General features: G+C 35.7%; 2 protein-coding genes across 5 annotated transcripts in view; one reads left to right on the forward strand and one right to left on the reverse strand.

Moving 5' to 3' along the window:
* The window catches only part of LUC7L (LUC7 like), a 61,246-nt gene extending 49,848 nt beyond the window's left edge, over positions 1 to 11,398 (reverse strand). The window contains exon 1 of one of the 2 annotated variants that reach the window (XM_051968629.1): positions 11,225 to 11,398. The gene's annotated coding sequence lies outside the window, so the exon portion shown is untranslated. The remainder of the gene's footprint in view (positions 1 to 11,224) is intronic. The other variant, XM_051968638.1, reaches the window with a different exon arrangement.
* A 440-nt stretch (positions 11,399 to 11,838) lies between these two features.
* The window catches only part of FAM234A (family with sequence similarity 234 member A), a 66,673-nt gene continuing 60,910 nt past the window's right edge, over positions 11,839 to 17,601 (forward strand). For 2 of the 3 annotated variants that reach the window (XM_051968606.1, XM_051968600.1), the window contains exons 1-2: positions 11,877 to 11,920; positions 15,447 to 15,552. The gene's annotated coding sequence lies outside the window, so the exon portion shown is untranslated. Of the gene's footprint in view, positions 11,921 to 15,446; positions 15,553 to 17,601 lie in introns of all 3 variants that reach the window. The other variant, XM_051968594.1, reaches the window with a different exon arrangement.

Genomic DNA, 17,601 nt, shown 5'->3' on the forward strand with positions numbered 1-17,601 from the left:
AATGGTTGTTAATCAAAGATCAACATAGCAGGGAACCATGACTTAGAGGAACAAACCGGGCTTTGCCTGTCAGAACTCTGATATATAAGTGGGCAAGTGTTTACTTTTGTAGAACTACTTCCTCAAGAGTAGGACTATAAATCCAGTTTTTCAGGAAGGTGGAGACCAACAGAGGAGACTCATGACATCATAGAACTAGAAAAAACCTTCCTCTCTCTTCTACAGATGAGAGACTAAGGTTAAGTGCCTGGGCCAAAGTCATGAAGATGGTAAATAATGGAAATGAGGTTTGAATTCAGGTTTTCATAACTCTCAAGCATAACATACTGACTGCTTCATATCACTGGCTCCCAATAGTCTTGATCATTTATGGACTGTAAGAATACTTTACATTTTTGGTCAGGGTTAATGAAACCTGTCTTATATTCAGTGTTTTGATCCACAAGGCACATGTGTGGGAGCTGAGGAGCTTCAACAGACAAGTCACATCCTATTGTTCCCACAGAAAAAGACTTTAAACCTGGTCTCTATGGATAGCAATGTCCATCCTCTATTGAGTAGAAGGAAGATATGGTAAGACCTGGGGTTTAGGAAGATCATTTTGAATGCTATGTATAAACAAAAGGCAGAGAAATCAACTAGAATGCTATTATAACTGTCTTGATCTGAAGTTTCGAAAGCTCAATAAATTAATTAATAAATGATTTTTAATTTCTTACTAGGTTCTAGGTTTTGAGCTAGGTGGTGTATAGAAAGAAAAAGCAAAATCTCTCTCATGTCTGTATAATAACATATCCAAACATATTTGCTTGCTATCTCTTCCATTGGATTATAAGCTCCTTGAAGAAAGGAACAGGTTTTTATTTGCCTCTTTTTGTATCCCCAGCACTTAGGATGTAGTAGGCACTTAAATGTTTATTGACTGATTAATATATATGAAAGATATTATGAAGGCAGAATTATAAGACTTGGCAACTGAGTGGAGTGAAGCGTCATGGATGCACCTAGGCAGCCTAAGTGAGTGGGAGGATGGTGGTACCCCAGCAGCCACAGAGAAGTTTGGAAGGGGAAGAGTTTGGAGAATAATACAAAGTTGTTTTCTATAATGTTGACTTTAAGATGTTTATGGAGTTATCCAGTTTGAGGCTCCTAATAGGCAGTTGGACAGAGTAAAGTTGAAGGTTCAGAGAGAGGCTGGAGCTGGCTGAATATATCAAAGAATCATCTGCATAGAAATAATCATTTAATCCATAAGTTCTGATGAGATCAGTATTCACAAGGAAGAAGAGAAGAGGACTCAACTTTCAACTTTGAGGACACCCATGGTTATCAGGCTCAGTCTGTAGGAGGATTAAGCAAGAGAGACTAAGAGGGAGCAGCAAGACAGCCACTAGAGAAGGCTTCCTCCATGGAGGCTGCAAAGGCCATGAGAATAGCCAGCATTTTTTTACAGAGGGCTGTAAGATTTGCAGAGCACTTTACAGATATGCCCACCAGGTGGCACCACAGTGCAAGAGTGCTGAGTCTACTAAAGATAAGTTCAAATCCAGCTTCACATTCTAGCTGTGTGTGAGCCCTAATCAAGGCTTTGTTTCCCGAGTTATAAAAGGAAGGATAATAGCACTAGGGCTATTGTGAGGATCAAATGAGACCGAAAATGTAACGTGATTAGCATAGTTCCTGGCAGATACTAAGTAGGCACTTAATAAATTCTTGTTTTTTCCTTCCTTAGTCCTCATACCAACCTGGAAAGTAGCTGATGTTATCCTCATTTTACAAACAATGACACTGGGGCACATAAAGATGAAAAGAATTGCCTTGGCTTATGCATTTAGCAAGTATTTGAGGGAGGTTTTGGTCTCAGGAACTCCTAAATCCAAATCTTTTATTCTAGTCACTGTACCACCTGGATGCTCTCAAGGGAAGTTTAGAAGAATGAACATTGAGGAAAGATCCAAGGTTTATTAATAAAGAGATCCCTGGTAACTTTGGTGTCAACAGTTTAAACAATGATCAAGTAAAAAACTCAGATTATTGAGAATTAAGGAGGATTAATTAATTGATTTGCCAAAGGTCAGTCAGTTGATCAACAATTTTTTTTAAGTTCTTATGAGGTTCTAGACTTTGTGCCAGATGCTGGATACAAAGAAAAAACAAAATCTCTCTCATGGAACTTACATTTTAAGAAAGAGTATGCAAATAGACCTCAAATGCACAAAAACAAAATATTCAAGAGGATAGCCTCCTATAAAAGATAGTATTTGAGCTGATCCTGAAGGAAACCAATGACTTCTTATTACCACTAGGATCAAATATAAAATCTTCTGTTTGGTTTTTAAAGCCCTTCCTAACCTCCCTATTCTATCTTTCTCCAGCCTTTTTACACATTCCCCCTCCATGTACTCTGGAATCCAATGATATTGGAGTCTTGCTCCCCTCCCACAAGATATGCCCTACTCTGTACCCTTTCATTATATGTCCCCTTATGCCTGAAATGGCCCTCATAATCTCTCTTACCAGGTTTCCCTGGCTTCGTTCAAGTCTCAGCTGAAATCAACCTCTCTTCTAAAAATCTTTGATGGGAGCAGCTAGATGGCACAGTGGATAAATACTAATCAGGAGGTCCTGAGTTCAAATTTGAACTGAGACAAGTATAGTCTTAACTCTTCCTAGCTGGGTGACCTTGGGCAAGTCACTTAATTCCAATTGCCTCAGCAAAACCAAACAAAAATATTATTTGATGATGGTGTTCAATCTTAGTGTTTTCCCTCCAAGATTATCTCTAATTTATCTGGCCTCTACCTTGTTTGTATGTAATTATTGAGGAGATCCAAGTAAGAGGTGGGATTAGCAGAGAAAGATTAAAGTTTGAATGGAATTGTTTCCTGAGGCAAGCAGGGAAGGGCATTGATGGGGATCAGCTCAGCCTTATGGTCTCACCCTTTGTGAAGGTCATGGTAACACCATCTTGCTATGTCCAATCAAAAGTTCAAGTTATGTCAAACCCTTAGTGTTAAATTTCCTCTATAAATCTGTCCATGGCCCATGCCATCTTTGCTGAATCGCTTTTGGGATTATAGCCCACCAGGGCATGCCACCTCATGGTTTCTCCTCACCCATCCTCACCTATCCCCCATGCTTCATCGTGTCCTCCTCTTATACCTAACTTACTTTTTTAGGGTGCTAAATCCTTCTATGGATTTAGCCTGCCAGTTAAGGGCATGTTCCCACCCCATAGAGTATTCCCTTTCTCCTGGTTAATTGTGAATTTCACTAGGGAACTTGTTCTTTCCATTGTTAATTGTTAAAACTCTTTTCTTTGCTAATTATGCTCTCTCAACTTTATTTCATATTTATCACTCCTGGTGTCTATTGTACTTCCTTATTATCATTATTATTATTATTATTTTGTAATCTCTTCTAAATAAACCTACCTTTTGCCAAAGAAAATGGCCATTGTGAATTCTTCACATGACCAAACTCCAACATTTGGTGCTTACATCAATCTCATCATTTGGTGAACCCCAAATACATCATTTAGAACTAGGAAGACTATCTTAAACACATCATTTATTTGCATGTTGTCTCCCCATTAGGCTTCTTAAAAGCTGAGAATGTTTTTGCCTTTCTTTGTGTTTCCAGTATTTACATAGTTTAGTACCTGGTACAAAATAAGTGCTTAATTTATTTTAATAAGTTAAATATAATAAGCTAGGATTATGTAGTACTTTTTCAGTTTTCTTCCAATTATATGTAAAAACATTTTTTTCATTTCTTTTCAACATTTTAACATTTCTTTTCAAAATTTTGAGTTCCAAATTCTCTCCCTCACTCCTTCCATTTTCATTGAGAAGGCAAACAATTTGATATAGGTTATATGTGCTGTCCCACAATACATATTTCCATGGTAGTCATGTTGTAAAAGAAAACACAGACAAAAAAAAAAAAACACAGGGAAAATAAAGAAAATTTTAAAAGTATATTTCCATCTTCATTCAGAGTCTATGAGTTTTTTCCTCTGGAGGTGGAAAGCATTTTTCATCTAGTCTTTGGAACACTTAAATCACTGTCTTGCTGAGTGCAACCAAGTCATTCACTGCTGATCATAATACAACATTGCTGTAACTGTGTACAATATTTTCTTTTTGTTCACTTTTTTTATTAAAGCTTTTTATTTACAAAGCATATGCATGGGTAGTTCTTCCAACATTGACCCTTGCACAACCTATTGTTCCAAATTTTCCCCTCCTTCCCCCACCCCTTCCCCCAGCTAACAGGTAGTCCAATACATGTTAAATATAGCGAAATACATGTTAGATCCAATATATGTATACATATTTATACAATTATCTTGTGCAAGAAAAATCAGATCAAGAAGGAAGAAAAAGAAAAACGGAAAAAGAAAAGAAAATGCAAGCAAATAACAGAAAGAGGGAGAATACCATGTTCTGTTCCACACTATTCCCATGGTTCTCTCTCTAGGTGTAGATGGCTCTCCTTATCACTGCACAAATGGAACTGGTTTCAATCATCTCAGTGTTGAAGAAAATGTGTACAGAATGTGTACAATATTTTCTTGTTTTTTTTTTTACTTCACTTTGCATTAGTTCATGTAAGCCTTTTCAGGTTTTTCTGAAAGCCCACATTTGTTACAACTTGTTCAACCATTCCCCAGTTGATAAGTGTCCCCTCAATTTCTCATTCTTTCACATATTTGTTAACTCACTGCTAGTAGGAGTTTGAGGCATGATTTGAATTGAGGTTATGGCTTCCTGTCTCTAGAGTCAACCTCTAGCCATTTCACAAAGCTGCTAATGTTCTTTAAACATCAGATTCAAAATCATAATATCATTCTCCTGCTTTCTCTTCAAATCAATTTCCTCAATTACAATCTCTTCCCTCTAGTCATAGAGGAAGACATATATTCCCTTGATAATGCTAGACCTTTTTCTAAGTTGAATTCCTCTTAACTCCTAATGGAATTTCACATCCTTCTATATATTCTTCCCACAATTAACTTTCCTGACACTTGTCATTCATGGTTCTCCTACCTGACTTTTCTTCCCCTATCCCTTTTGCTACCTCCTCGATTTTATTTTACCCTTTAAACATAGAACTCTAAATAATATCCCAGGCTCTGTGCCAATCTTTCTCTAAACTCCTTTCTCACTTACCTTACATTCATAATGATAAATCTATAGCTATCATCTAACTGTTTCTCAGAGTTCCAGAGTATGCTAAATAAATGTTATTACTCTTTTTATTGACAAAGGCCTGTAATTTTCATCTTCAACTCTATTCAACAAATATTTAGGCCCTCTTCTCATTAAAACTAATAATTTCTAGTCATATGAAAAGGTGCTCTAAATCATTATTGATCAGAGAAATGCAAATTAAGACAACTCTGAGGTACCACTACACACTTCTCAGATTGGCTAAAATGACAGGAAAAGATAATGACAAATGTTGGAGAGGTTGAGGGATATGTTAAACATGTACAATTCCTCTATATGTATTTCCACAAAGAAAAGCCAAATCACCTTCTGTATACCATGTAGAAGGATGTCTTTAGATGTGAGTTGGATGGTGATAATCATTGAGGTCCTTTCCAATCCTAGTAGCCTGTGATGGCAGTGCATTCTTGGACAAATCACTTTGTGACAAGTGAAAAGTCCAAGAGACATAGTTTCTGGATAATAAACAATTTATTAATCATGGCTAGCAATTAATCAATAAAATGAGGTCAGTGGCCCTCTCAAAAGCCAAAAATCCATAAAGAATTTTCAAAAAAGAAAGAAAAAAAGTTCTTGGTTTGGTTTACTTCACTTTGTACCTATTTACAGGTCTAATATGTAGCTATGAAATATATGATAATATATTATTTCTTATTATGTTATATATCTATGTGTATATATATATCTATATGTATCATAATTTATTTAACCATTCCACAATGGTCTCCTGTTTTTTAACCAATACAAGTTGGTTTTGATGAGTGTGGCAAAGAGTATAATCTGGAAATAGTACTCCTCATGTCTCTAATGCTTTTATTTCTCTTGATTTTCTATATCTTCTATTTTTCCAAATGAATTTTGTTTATTTTATCAATTCTGAAAGTAATTCTTTGATAATTTGATTGTTATAGCATTTAAAGTAAATTAATTTTGGTAATATTGTCAATTTTATTATGTTGGCATAACTCAAAGTTCTGAATATTCCTCCAGATTTATAAATTATTTAAGAAACATTTTGTAATTGAATTTATTCAAATAAATTGTGTTTTGTTAAATATTTGTTAGATATTTTGTACATTTTGAAGTTTTTTGGAATACTTCCCTTTCTATTACTGCCTCTTAGATTTTGTTATTATATAGAAATGCAATTTTTTGTGGGTTTATTTTGTATACTGTGATTTTGCTGAAGCTATCCATTTCTCAATTATTATCTTTTAAATTAAATTAAGTCCTATTCTCTAGGATTTTCTAAGTAAACTATCATGTCATCAGAAAGCAGGGTTAGTTTTTATCTCTTTTTAAGCTATCTTTATATCTTAAATTTCTTTCTTTTTTCTTATTACTTTTTGTTAGCATTTCTTGAAACTATGTCAGATAATAGTGGGGAGAGCAGGCATTCTTTTACTTCAGTATTTATGGGGAAAAGTTTTTAGCACACCTTTTTTCATATAATCCTTGCTTTTGATTTTGGGTAGATACTTTTTATGACATTAGAAAAAGCTTCTCTATGTTCATACTTTGGAGAAATTTTGTTCATTGTTTTTGGTTTTTAGCATAAATGGGTATCCTAACCAGACTGAATACAAGTTTAGCAGTTTTATTGGTCTTTTCAGAGAATCAACTTTTAATTGTATTTATCTTTCTGTAGGTTTTTTCTCTGATAATAGTTTAAAATTAACTTAATTAATTAATTAATTAAAATTAATTAATAGTAGAAAATTAACATACATACATACACATGCATACCTACATGTGTAAGTGTGCTTCTGTGTGTATGTATACACAAAAGACCAGAAAAACTAATTTCCAAATAAATAGCGTCCAATGGATATGAACTTAACAGGAAGTACTAAAAGAGAGAAAGAGAAAGAGAATGCAGTTAGATCCTGATTAGTGTGAATAATGAATTCCCAGAAATAGCTTCCTGTTAGCACTATTTTTAGTTATGGTAATTAATTCAAGCCTAATGGAAATATGCAGTGCAAATTCAAATAATACAATTATTTAAGGGTAAAATTCACATTTGGACCTAGTAAATGCTCTAAAACACTAATAATAAAAGAAATAACTAATTGAAATAACCCTAAAGTTTCACCTTATGTCCTACACATTGTCAAATAGATAAGAAAATATGAATAGTAAATGTTGGAAGAGTTGTGAGAACATATACATACTGATGTATTGCTTGTGAAATGATGAATATGTCCAACTATTTTGGAAAACAATTTGGAATTATGCAAATTAAATGACTAAAATGATTCTAATACCTCAAGAAGGCCATTGATTTTTTGTTTTGTTTTTCTAGTAAATTTATTTATTTTTAATACACATTGCTTTATAAATCATGTTGGGAGAGAAAAATCAGAGCAAAAGGGAAAACTGTGGAAGATTTAAAAAATAGAACAAAGAAGTGAACATAGCATGTGTTGATTTACATTCAATCTCCATAGTTCTTTTTCTGGATGCAGATGGCATTTTTTGTCCAAGTCTATTGGGATTGCTTTGGATCACTGAACTACTGAGAAGTCTTTCATATTTGATCATTGCACATTCTTCTTGTTATTGTGTACAATGTATTCCTGTTTCTGCTTGTTTCCCTCAGCATCAGTTAATGTGAATCTTTTCAGGCCTTTCTAAAATCATCTTGTTTATCATTTTTTATAAAACAGTAATATTCTATTATCTTCATATACTTCATTTATAAAACAGCAATATTCCATTATCTTCATATACCATAACTTGTTCAACCATTCCCCAATTGATGGGCATCTACTCATTTTCCATTTCTTTGTTTCCAGAAAAAGAGCTGCTATAAACATGCTTGTACATATGGGTCCTTTTCCCTCCTTATGATTTCCTTGGGATACAGACCCAGTAATGGCATTTCTGGGTCAAAGGGCATGCACAGTTTTATAGCTCTTCGGGTATAGTAAAGAGGCCATTGATAATAAAAATCCCCAAATACAGAATATTTAAAGCAGCGCATTTTTTGAGAACAACAGATTGGTAACAAAGTAGATGTCCAGTGATTGGAAAATGGCTGAACAAAATAAGGTTTAGAATGAAATCAAACAGTAAATAATGAATATAATAAATACAGAGATGCATAGAGAGATCTAGATAAACAGATGAGGATGGAAGCAAGCAGAAAAAAGGAAATAAAATACACAGTAACTACAACAATATGAATGTAAAGAACATCTAAAATAAGTCAAAAGTGAATGCTGCAAAATTATACAGAATAAGCCAAAAAGATATCTCCACTCTACCCCTTTGCAGAGGTGAGAGGCTCAGTAACATTGTAAAATATACGTTTGGGCTTTTTTGAGGTATTATGCTAATTTCCTTGTTTTTTGTTTGTTTTTGTTATGTGGGATGACTCTCTGAGAATGAGGTGGAAAGTTATAGGAGGAAATTATGATGTCAAAACGAATAACCTCCATAAAACTTATTATAAAAAGAAAAAATAGGAATGAAGTTTCAATTCATTCTTCAAACTTCAAACCTTAAGCCCTCAAACTATTTTATAAAGGCATAGTTTTTGAACTACTTCAGTACTAGTTTAAAAATTGAAAAATAGAGCAATAAAACCCTACAAGAAAAAATCAAAGACATTTCATAAACCCCCACTACAAATGTCCTAGAAAAAATTTATTTAATAAAAATTACTGGAAAAACTGGAGATTAACCTAATGTAGTTTTAATTGATTCTCATTTCTTTTAGTTTTGCCTCTAAAATCTTCTGTTTAAGAAACAAATATAACTTCACAAATAAATATCCATTTAGTCTCAGCCTCCACCACAGCATCTGGGATTATAGAAATAATATTCCTCCCCCATTGTAACCAACCTCAGATTGGGAAAATTCCCATATATCTGATTGACTACCAATTACTGTAGTTATAGTTTCAAAGCATACATCTGGAAGCAGAAGTAAATACATAATACCTAGATCCCTGTACCAATCACTACCCTAGGACTACTAAACCTTTAAAAGAGAAGATCCCAATTACTTCAAAGATTGAACTTTTCTTGTACAAAAAGGGAAATCTGGGAAGCAATTTTAAAGGAAGATGATGCCTTTCTACCCCACATCTGGATTTGGAGGAACACCATATGACAAAAAAAATTCTTCAATAAGTAGCCTATAGACATATAAAATCACATATTGGCCCCCAAACCAACTAAGACAGATGGAATGCTGGCCACAACTTATTGTCTTTGGGCAGAATTGGTTTTGCAATAGAAAAACTGACCCAGACAAATGTATGCAGTAGGGAGCTGGGGTACAAGTATAGCCATAAGGATATTGTAGGTAATCTTTACTTGCTTTAGAGATTTCTGTATGCTGATGAAGTAGGAATGTCAATAGAATTGCCAAATGATTGATATTTGTTCTATTCATTCCCTAAAACCCAAATGTATCTTGAATACTGTGACTATTCTTAATATGTTCTGCAGTGGTTCAATTCTGAATAAAAAAGGATATGTCTGTAACATAGTAATTCCTATACAACTCAGTAAACCTTCTGTGAATGTACTTCATCTCCAGTCCGTCTAAGGATGTGTGTCTGAGAACTAGAAATGCTAAAGAAAAGCAGAATATGATTCTTTTAAAAATAGCCTTTTATTTTCAAAATATATGCAAAGATAATTTTCAACACTCACCCTTGCAAAACTTTGTATTCCAAATTTTTCTTCCTCTCTTCCTCCTCCTTCCCCTAGACAGCAAGTAATCCATTATAGGTTAAACATGTTCAATCCTTCTAAACATATTTCCACATTTATCATGCTGCACATGAAAAATCAGATCAAAAAGGAAAAAAACAAACAAGCAAAAAACAACAAAAAAGATGAAAATGCTAAGTTGTGATCCACACTCAGTCCCCCCAGTTCTCTCTGTGGGTGCCAATGGCTTTCTTCATCACAAAAATCATTGGAACTGGCTTGAATCATCTCATTATTGAAAAGACCACAGCTGTCAGACTTGATCATCACATCTTGTTGCTGTATAAGTTCTCTTGGTTCTACTCACTTAGCATCAGTTCATGTAAGTCTCTCTTCAGGCCTTTCTTAAATCAGCAGGAATACAATTCTTAAGTAAATTATCCTGATGTTTATGTGCAAGATAGATTAGGATAGGGAGAGAAGCTAAAAAATGTTAGTTTTAGGACTATTTCTTTAATTCTAGTGTAGCTGGGTGTCCCAGTACAGCATGGATAGGCCTGATAGGAAGAATCATCTTCCAGTTAAATATGACCCTGGGCAAGGTACTTAAACTTGTTTACTTCAATTTCCTCATCTGTAAAATGAGCTATAGAAGAAAATAGCAAACCCACTTTAATATCTTTGCCAAGAAAATACCAAATGGTATCACAGAGTCAGATTAATGAAAAATGACTGAATTTCACTAATCCAGACTTGAGAGGAATAGAGCCTAATATGGAAATTTTTTTTAAAATTGTACATATTTAACCTATATCAGATTGCTTGCTGTTTGGGGAGGGGGGAAGGAGAGAGGAAAATGTGATATACAAAGTCTTACAAAAATGAATATCAAAAATTGTCTTTACATGTATTTGGGAAAATAAAACAATATTGAGAAAAAAATAATCTAGGATAATATAGAATTGTTTTGGGGAACAGACACAACAATATCCTTAAAAATTCTACTTGTTTTAGGCTTAAATAATCTCAAAATCACGGGAAAGAAAAGACTGTTTCCTTGATTTTCCATTTGCCAAGCATCAGAATTATAGTCGGGGGCCAACATTGGAAAGGACTTCAGAAATCAACTAATCTAAATCCATTATTTGACAGATGACACTCGGTGGCATAGTGAAAAAAGTGGCTGGACCCGGAAGGAAGACCTATTTAAAGTATTGAGTTTGGAATCGAACCCAGGTTCTCTGACGTCTATTTCGGTTCTCTTTTCAACCACCTCATTTTACAAATAACAAATTGAAACCAAAAAAGGGGGAAAGGTGTACCCGAGGTCATAGGTGCCAAAGAGAATGCATCAACATCAGGGTTGTGTAGTAGCCCTTTCCTCAGCTAAGATCTTGGGTATCTCTCAAGAGGCTGGGAAAATGTGTCCCGATTCGTTGTTGACGGGATTTTGCGAATCATTTCATGCAACACCATTCTTGGGACGGTGGAGGAAACCGGGATCCAGAGCCAGGATGAGACTTGCCCATAATGTCAAAGGTGGCAAGCACTGGATCTCAGGTGCCCCTTGCATCGCACCCGGCTTTGGATGTTTGCTGCGGGTGCAGGCGAGGAGTCCCCTGGGGGAGCCACGACCTTCTTCCCTTGCCCCTCCGGGGGCGCCATCCCGAGTTCCACCTGTCCAGGGGGGGGCAGTGTCTAGGAAGAGTGGGGAAAACGCCCTGGCCTTGGCCCCACCTTTGGGACTCGGAGAGGCGGGGCCACGCCCACAGCAGAGCTCCGAGAACGAGGTTCGGGGCAGGGGCGTAGCGCCGGAGCCACAAAGGGGCGGAGGAGTAATAGTTGCTAAGCACTGCAGGGAGACCTAAAGCACGCATGGCCCACCGCGTATTCCCTCTTTTTTATGAAGGGCGGGGCTCCGGGGGCGGAAGTGACGCGAAGCCGGGCGGGGCTGGGGGAGCAACCTGCACCGGCTTGGGACTCGGGCGCACTGACTGGAGGGGTAAAGTTGGTGCCAGGTGAGTGAGCCTGCGATCCTTCTCGTCTTTACTCTGCTGTTGCCGCCGCCTTAACATACCCCTTCCCGCTCCTTGCCCCTACAGGTGTCCTCCAGTACCGTGTCTTGCTTTCCCTCCCAAGGTTCCGGGGTGTCTTATTTCTGCCTCCTCTCCCATGTCCTCCGCTCCCCCTTCACTCTTTGCTTTCCTACGGTGCCCTCCCCTCCGTCCCTCTCCCCCCCTCCCTAAGTAACCCCCAACTGGAGGGCAAGCCCCAATCCTCAGTTCGGGCGTGGACTCTCCTTCGACTCCCACCTGGAGGCTCCCCAAGACTGGTTCTTGAACTCTACAACTACCTGCGCCCCTCCCTCCCTCTTTGAGAAACTTGCCAGGCTCAGAGGGAATGGGGGGATGCGGGGATGCGGTGCAAAAGAAGTGGGGTGGGGAGGTCTTCCTCACTACCAGGGATCTCCCAGAGAGGAACTCTGCCATCGCCTCCCCGTGCACCCTTCCAGCGGCGGACCCCAGCCCTTTACTCCCTTATTTCTGCAAGGGACTTCCTTTATATTACTGGGATGGTCGTTATTTCATCTTCTTTTTAAAAAAAAAAATGCACTCACACACACACACGCATTTGTGTATATATTTATTTCCATGCCTTTTGCGTCCTAGTTTTAAGCGTCTAAGGTCTCTTTGGTCTTGTGTTCTTTCCATAAATAAGAAGCAACTTCCGTAGGAAATATTTATTCCTCTGCCTCCTCTCTCTCTGTAATCTTACCCTAGCTAGATTCGTGTCTACTCGTATAACTATTTGGCCAACACAAAGCTAGATCAACTGGGCGGTGGGCATTGGTTCTAAGATTGATTCTTTGAGCTGCTAAAGGGAAGGTTTTGGTGTTTGCAAGAATGTTTGATCATGTGCTCTTCCTGAGAGTTTCCTCTGGGTGGAACTTGTTTTAATATTTTCTAGTTTCATATGAAATATTTATGTTAAAGGTTTGTTTTTTTTTAAACTGTGAGAACTCTTTGCAGTGAATCAAATATTTATCAACTCAATTGACTTCTGTGAAGATACATGGGTAGCAAAACGTGGTTGCCGATTTTGAGATGCTTATAGAGAATTCTTTAAACTCTACTAGAATATGTACATTGGTAGCAAAAATTATGTTGATTCTGAGATGCTTGTAGAAAAATCTTTTCACTCTCGATAGAGAGTAATTGCTGATTGTGAGATGCTTGTAGAGAAATCTTTTCTAGAATATGTACATTCATTCTTTTAATTAATGTACCTTAATTTTACATTAATATGTAATTCTGCCCACCACCTCCTTTTTCTAATAATCAAGTTAAGAATGAAGACTAATTTTGATTTAAAATAAAAATAGGTGAAGATAGAGTTGTAGGAAGAATAATGTGATTTAAAATTTGGGATAATTTATTCAAATAATTTATTCGATGTAAAAGTATCTCTTCTGAAACATCTTCATTCTTTGCTATTTTCTATAGGCATTTGTGACTTCCTATTAAGATAAGGAATGAAAGTGTACCATGTAAAAAGAGTCTTAATTACTACAATAGTGACTCATGAATAAGTAATACTAAGACCTTTACTTTTATAGAGATAACAGTATATTAAACTATATCTCTTATTTGAAAGATGGATTTGTCCTTACTCCCTATAATAAAAACACTGGATGTAGAAGGGAAGTGAGGATAAAAAGAGCACTGATTTAAGATTCAGGAAACATGGGTTCCAGTCTCATTTCTAACTAAATGTATATACTTAAAAGGCTTGGTGAAGAAAAATATTAATATTGTACTTTTCATTTTAGGCACAGATCTGACAAACTTTTTTAAAAAATTAATTTAACATTAAAACCAGACAGTTATAGTATAAAGAATAATGTCCAAGTTGATGTAATCCCACATTCAGACATGTCTACCCCAGGAAAACTTGAGGTAACCTTTCTTGGAATCTCACAACAAACAAAAGGTCATATAAACGTACCCCAGCAAGTTACTTAATCTTCAATTGAAACTATTCCCTTCTTTCCTTTCCTCTGGTTGAGGAGACTTTTTCTTGTTGAAAGGTTAAAAGGAGTTTTTCTTCCTTGTGATAAATCTCTTAATCCTTTCTGAATTGGGAAGTGGGAGTTTCACCAGAGTGGGCCATTATACCCTCTTGGGAACAGAGAAAGTTAAGAGCTTAATTAGACTACTTTTTGTCTTAAATTTGTTTTCCATCCATAATCCATTTTCTGAAACTTTCTTGTTGAGCCTCTTCCCTATTTCCTAAAGGAAAAAGTCCCGAAGGTTTTTGGATTAAAGAAAAAATTCTTGCAGCTACACCCAAAGAAAGAACATTGGGAAATGAATATAAACTATTTGCATTTTTGTTTTTCTTCCCGGGTTATTTTTACCTTCTGAATCCAATTCTCCCTGTGCAACAAGAGAACTGTTTGGTTCTGCAAACATATATTGTATCTAAGATATACTGCAACATATTTAACATGTATAGGACTGCTTGCCATCTAGGGGAGGGAGTGAAGGGAGAGAGGGAAAAAATCGGAACAGAAGCGAGTGCAAGGGATAATGTTGTAAAAAAAAAAAAAAAAAAAAAAATTACCCTGGCATGGGTTCTGTCAATAAAAAGTTATTATAAAAAAAAAAAAAAAGAAAAAATTCTTTCTTATCTTCAATTATTCAAAAGAAGGAGGTTTAATTTTTTTTTTTTCCAACAAGTTCAGGTATTTATATCCCAACCTCCCTGTTTTTCTTGTTGTTTTACTTAGTTTTTTAAAATCATTATAGTGATTGGCTTAAATAAATATAAGTAGGAGGTTGGAGCTGAGAGAGGAAAGTAGTTGAGAATGTTGGGAATGGAGGAGAGAATTTCTCCAGGATAAAAAAAGGGAGGGAAAACCTTATTTTTTCCTGTTTTTTGTTTGTTTGTTTGTGATCATAGTAACTACTCACAACCTCTCTTGACACTTAATTTTTTTTTTGACTCAGTTTACTCATATATAAAATGGGATTATAATCTCCCAGGGATATTGTAAAGATCAAATGAGATAATTGTAAAGCATTTAGCATAATGCATAGCACATTGTATATAGGTTAGCTATTATTATTAATGACATTAACAGTTCTTTTGCTGGTCAAAAGTGCTTTCCTCATAACATACCTGTAAGGAAAACAGAGCAAGAGTTATCTTCATTTTACAAAGGAAGAGTAAAGCTGACAGAGGTATGAACTTGTCCAAGGAACATAACTTGAGATAAAAGGTAGAATTAAACTCCCTCAGGGTCAGGCCTCTTTAATTTTTTTGCTGTGTTTTCTATGCTTCCATTGTGCCTTATACTGGGTAGGTGGTTAGTAATGTTAGTAATGTTTATTGCATTGAAGTGGATTTAATAGGAGTAAACAACAAAGGCAAACAGATCAAAGAGTGGATTGGCCAGATTCCGTAAGATGTTTGTACAGAAGATTTTCAGCTTTAGAAACTGATATTTTATGAGATTATTCTGTGTAATCTTATATTATTTAGAGCTTTAAATCATAAGCCTGAAATGAAATGGAGGGGAAACCAGCAAAGAGTTGACCTGTCCATCTTCTCTGCCTTAGGACTGACATCTTAAAATTGTTTCAGACAGGTATGTATTCTTAAAACAGTTCCTGTTTCTGTTGTTCCTTTCTTTTTCTTCTATAGGTCATAGTCTTTACTCCCTTTTCCCACTGTTTCACCCGATTCATGCTGCTGGAAGCAATTGTGTGCCTTTTCTTAGAAGAGTAATCCAACTAACAGTGTGACATTTGGTGGGGGCACGACTAAGTAACTGAATGAAACCTAATACTTAAAGATGATGTCAAGACCTTATTTAAGCCTTCCTTAAATATTTGATTATTACTTTTAAAGTCAGTTGATTTGTAGCCATAGCTACTAGGTGACCTTTTTATCTATTAACAAAGTGCTTTTGCTAACTGGGAAACAAGATATTATTGTTAATCTGTAACCTTAGGATTTCCCTGAAGACTTTCTCCATTAAAAAGACCAGTGCACTTCCTCCAGACAGCTGTCACCTCTTTTTTATTTATGTGTTGGCACTTTTTTCCTCCCTTGTGAAAATGAGGCTCAATATGAAAAAGCACTTGATGTTTTCTTTTGAAAAAAATTGAAGAAATTGATGGTTGCACAATATGGTAGAAAGAATGCTGGCCCGAAAGTCAGAGGGCCACAGTTAAGATATCCTTTGGAATACTACCCTTGTGGCCTTAGGCAAGCCACTTAACACCCCTAGGTCTCAGTTTCCTCATCTGTAAAATGAGAATTGAACTAGAAGGCCCCTTCCATGGCTAGAGCTGTAATCCTATAAAAGAGGTTTCAGCCCCATAAATATTGAGTCATCAAGGGTAGAATATATTAGAAAAACTGAAACTAGCTGTTTACAAATAAAAGAGAAATGAGAAGCAAAGAATTTTAGACTTGGAATTAAGAACTTCCTGCCTTGGTTTACCACTTTAAATATTTTACAAGTCATGTGACTTAGTAAATTAGTCTGACTTAATCTTGATTTCTATAGCTATAAAATATTTAATACCAAAATTAGATCCTTTTTTAATACTGTTATATGAGATTCAAAAGAAATAATGAATGTAAAATATTTTGTGAAATGCCTAAAATGAACTAAGGTTAAGAGTTCTGTGGTTTTCATAATATTGTTTCTTCTTGGTTCTCCTTTAATGGAGTCTCATTCATGTTATACCCTCTAATTGTGTGTATACACCAAGCCTCTGTCCTGGATCTTCTCTTACTACTCTCTTGCACTTGATACCCTCATTAGCTGCTGAAGATTTAATTATCATCTCTATGCAAATGACTCCTAGATTTACATATCAAATTATTGTTTTCTAAGCTTTGGTCATAAATGAGTGTTGGACATAGTCATCTTATAATTAACATTCAAAACATTGCTCATCTTTCTCTTAACCTAGATCTTTTGCTGTACTTATTTCTATCAAAGATACCACTTGTAGGCATCAAGGTTCAAAATCTCAATATATTCTTGACTCCTTACTCTGTCACCCCATGCAGCCAATTGCCAAATCTTGCTTAATTTGATTTTGCCTTCACAACATCATATCTTTCCCCTTTTCTTCTTGCATGGCTACCATTCCTAGTTATCATATCATACTTAAATTATTGCAGTGGTCTCCTAATTGGCTCCATCTTAACCTGTAAGATCCCTTAGTATTAATTCCTTTTTGTAGTCTTTCTTGTCATCCCTTGACTCACAATGTTATTGCCTGTATTCTTTCCACCCCACAATTGTATTTAGTGTGCTCTTATATGTGTATTTGTTGTCTTTGCTAGTACAATATAAGATACTTGAGTACAGGGACTATTTCATCTTTCTGTCCCCAATACCTAGGACAGTGCTTGGCACATAGTAATTGCTTAATACATATTTGGTAAGTCTATATAAGAGGCAGTTGTTTATTTTTAGAGAACCTCTTTAAGGCTCAATCATCTCATCATAGATCTTTTTTTTTTTTAAACTCAAGATGCTGCTTTTTTAATTTGAGAGGAAAAATATCAATAGTAATTGATTTTTGTTAAACCAAAAGATAGCCTTAGTTCTTTTTTATTATTATAGCTTTTTATTTACAAAACATATGCATGGGTAATTTTTCAGCATTGACTC

This window comes from Antechinus flavipes, chromosome 1 (genome assembly GCF_016432865.1).
Source record: "Antechinus flavipes isolate AdamAnt ecotype Samford, QLD, Australia chromosome 1, AdamAnt_v2, whole genome shotgun sequence".
NCBI classification, from domain to species: domain Eukaryota; kingdom Metazoa; phylum Chordata; class Mammalia; order Dasyuromorphia; family Dasyuridae; genus Antechinus; species Antechinus flavipes.